The 4,081-nt window shown below is 41.5% G+C and overlaps 1 non-coding gene across 1 annotated transcript; it reads right to left on the bottom strand.

Annotated features, from left to right (window-relative positions):
• Window positions 1-1,193: 1,193 nt before the first annotated feature.
• LOC112724465 (small nucleolar RNA R71) lies at window positions 1,194-1,297 on the bottom strand. The gene has a single exon (XR_003163626.1). It is a non-coding gene; the product is annotated as a small nucleolar RNA R71 (small nucleolar RNA).
• Window positions 1,298-4,081: the final 2,784 nt, after the last annotated feature.

The following is a 4,081-nucleotide window of genomic DNA, read 5'->3' on the forward strand; positions in this document are numbered from 1 at the left end:
TTTACTTTTATGAGCAAATCCCCCATTCCCATTTACAATTCTGCAATTTATTTTCAGTCATTTACTTCCAGTACTTTAATTCTAGCATTTACTTTTCTGTTATTTACATTCCCGCCATTTTATTTTCTGCAACTCTCAACCCAAATTCTGGACTCGCTCAACTAGAACATTCTTCTAATTAAAGTTGCTTGATCAATCAATCCCTGTGGGATTCGACCTCACTCTATTGTGAGTTTTTACTTGACGACAACTTCGGTACACTTACCGAAGGAAGATTTGTTAAGAGACAAGTTTTCCCCGCATCAAGTTTATGGCGCCGTTGCCGGGGATTGATTGTGCATCAACAATGATTAGATTGGAAGATCACTAGATTGAGCATTTTATTTTGTGAATTTCAATTTTCTGTTTGAGTGATTTACTTTTTGTTTTAGTTAAACTTCTTCCCTTCTCCATCTACTCTTTTGTTTTTCTTTGTTATTTTCAATTCTGTTTGCTAACCCACTAACTGTTTGATATATTGCATCACCCACAACTAACATCAATTCTGACACAAATACTGTCTGCACCTATTTTCTCTGCTTGTACTTGTTGGTTGTATGACAGGGAGAAGAAGCGGGGCTTCAACTTCCTTTGATTCTGAACCAGAGAGAACCTTCCTTAGACTAAGGAGGGAGGCAAAAGGAAAACGAGTAGCTGGTGCTGAAGAAGAAGAGGAACAGTTTGAGGAATACTTTGAACCAAACATGGAAGAAAACATGGAAAATCATCATGAAGAAGAGACTCACAACCATGGCAAAGGAGGTGGAGCAAATCATGCTGGGGAGGATAGAAGAGTTTTGGGCTCTTACATTAATCCAAACCCAGGCAATTGTGGAAGTAGCATCCAAAAGCCAACAATCCATGCCAACAACTTTGAACTTAAACCACGGCTCATCACCCTTGTTCAGAATAACTGTTCGTTTGGAGGAGGTGTTCAAGATCCCAACCAACATTTGACCACCTTCCTGAGAATATGTGACACAGTGAAATCTAATGGTGTTCATCCTGACGCCTATAGATTGCTCTTATTTCCCTTCTCACTCAGAGACAAGGCAGCCAAGTGGCTGGAATCCTTCCCAAGGGAGAGCTTGACAACTTGGGAGGATGTGGTGAACAAATTCTTAGCAAGATTCTACCCTCCTCAACGAATCAATAGGCTGAGAGCTCAGGTTCAAACCTTCAGGCAACAGGATGGTAAGACTCTGTATGAAGCATGGGAGAGGTTCAAAGACTTAACAAGGAAGTGTCCACCTGACATGTTCAACGAATGGGTCCAGCTGCACATTTTCTATGAAGGGCTCTCTTATGAGTCAAAGAAGGCAGTAGACCATTCATCTGGAGGGTCCTTGAACAAGAAGAAGACCATTGAGGAAGCCATAGATGTTATTGAAACAATAGCAGAAAATGACTACTTCTATGCTTCTGAAAGAGGGAACACAAGAGGAGTGATGGAGCTAAACAATGTAGACGCTCTGTTGGCCCAAAACAAGCTCATTACCCAGCAGCTGGCTGACCTCACCAAGAAGATGGAGATGAACCAAGTAGCAGCAATCTCCACTTCATCAACAACACAAGAAGGAGTAAACCAAGAAGCAGAAGGGAGTCAGGAGCAAGCCAACTACATTGGGAATTCACCAAGGAAAAACTATGATCCATACTCCAAGACTTACAACCCTGGATGGAGAAATCACCTGAACTTTGGGTGGGAAAGTGAGCAAGATCAAAACGAAGACCAGAGACGTTACAACTCCAACAACAATGCAGCTCACCAACAATTCACCCAGAGGACATCTCAACACCCCCACAACAACACTTCTCCACATACTTATCAAAACCAAAATAGCACATCTACTCCGAACCACTCATCAATTGATGACAGGCTCTCTAAGATTGAAGCCTTACTTGAAGGAATATGCCAAGAGATTCAAGAAAATAAGGTGTTCAAAGAGGAGGTGCGAGCCAATATTAAGAACCAGGGAGAAACCATTAGGAAGCTGGAATTCCAGGTGGGATATTTAGCTGAGAAGATTCCCAAACCTACTGATATCTTCCCAAGTGACACTGATAAAAACCCCAAGGGAGAAGCAAAGAAAGTAAGATGGGAAGATTGCAAAATGGTCACTACAAGTGATCAAGAGATTGAAGACAAGCAAGGCAAAATGTGTAAACAACCTGAAGACAACTCAACAAAGGAGGAGGATAGAGATCACAAAGAACCAGAAATCTCACAACAAGAGCTGCTGAAGCTCTATGCACCATTCCCTCAACTGCTCAATGGTGCTGTGGGAAAAAGAATATACTCAAGGTTCCTAGACTTGTTTGCATCTCTGCATGTGAACATACCATTCATCAAGGCAATTCAACAAATGCCTGCATTCATCAAGTATATGAAGGAACTTCTTCCCAGGAAAAGCTCACTCAAGGGAGGGCAGACTATAGTGATGAACAAGGAATGTAGTGCCCTTATTCAACCTGAGTTGCCTATAAAAAGAAGAGACCCAGGAAGTTTTCATATCCCTTGTGCCATAGGTGAAAATATGTTCGACAGAGCACTATGCGATTTAGGGGCCAGCATCAACTTACTGCCCTTATCCCTGGTGAAGAGGCTACAGATCAATGAGATAATGCCCACAGATGTCATTATCAGACTGGCTGACAAAACTCAAAAGCAAGCAATAGGAGTGGTGGAAAATGTGTTGCTAAAGGTTGGGAAGTACTTTCTCCCAACAGACTTTGTCATTCTGGACATGGAAGAAAGTCACACTCACCCAATCATATTGGGAAGACCATTTCTAGCTACGGCCAGAGCACTTATCGATGTAGAGAAAGGGGAGCTAATATTGAGAATCCATGATGAACGACTCAGCTTCAATGTTTCAAACTCTCACAAGAAACAGATCAAGAGGACAAGGAACTAAGCACAAATGATAATGAGATACTGAAGGAGGAAACAAGCACTGAAGCACAGCCAGTTCATTCTGAGACCCCCCTTAACTGACAAACAAGGAAAACAGCAATTGCCACAGCTCAAGGAAAAGTTGGAAGAACCCAAACCTCTAGAGGCAGGTGAAGACAGCATCACAATTCCTTGGAGAAAAGAGGTCACCAAGGGGAAGGCAACCTCAAAAGAAACAAAGAAGAAGGTACCAAGGAGATGGAAGAACAAGAAGATCCCTACGGAAGACTTCTCTCCAGGGGATAGAGTTGTCTTAGCTTACTTCCCAGATATTCCCCCTAATCTCCCTACTGTGCCATCTCAATTACCTAAGGTCTTCACTATCAACAGAGTTCTTTCCCTGGAACATGTGGAGATCATTGATCCAACCAATGGATACAAGTCCACAGCAAGAGGGGAGGACTTTAAGCACTACCAACCACCGTGATAAAAAAAAAACGTCAAGCTAGTGACGCTAAAGAAGCGCTTCATGGGAGGCAACCCATGTTTTATATGCTTTCAGAAGATAATGAATAAGTCGATTTTTATGAGCTTCAATCCAAACTTGACAAACAATTGGTGAAAATCTTCTTATGCAGAATATAGTGAGGAACAAGTTTGGTGTTCAAAGCAAACCAAGATGCATGCTAGTCTTGGGAGCTTTGAACACAACACCTCCATCACAGTGATCCAAACTAAGTTTGGTGTCACCCCATGGTGCCACCAAAATTCATATAAGGAACCACCAATAGTTAGTTAGTTAGTTGGAATTCATAAATAAACAATCAAATCCTTTCTTTCATTTTATTATAGCCGTAGAGTTTAAATTTTTTATGATATTAATTTCCTTAATTCAAATCTTTATAGGAAAGGAAAAGAAGTATGAAAAGGGATTGATTGGACAATTAAATGGGGGAGATTTCGCCACTTAATGAAGAGCACTACACACATGTCTCAAGAGGGAACGCATGAGGAAACGTTGCCATACAACATTGGAGAAAGAAGACCCTTGAAGACCGAACCAATCACTCTCATTAAGTGATGATCCTTGTCTTTCCTTCATACACAACCCCATCCGTCCATCTAGTAAACATTCATGCAATCCAC

This window comes from Arachis hypogaea, chromosome 11 (assembly GCF_003086295.3).
Source record: "Arachis hypogaea cultivar Tifrunner chromosome 11, arahy.Tifrunner.gnm2.J5K5, whole genome shotgun sequence".
In the NCBI taxonomy this organism is placed as follows: Eukaryota; Viridiplantae; Streptophyta; class Magnoliopsida; order Fabales; family Fabaceae; genus Arachis; species Arachis hypogaea.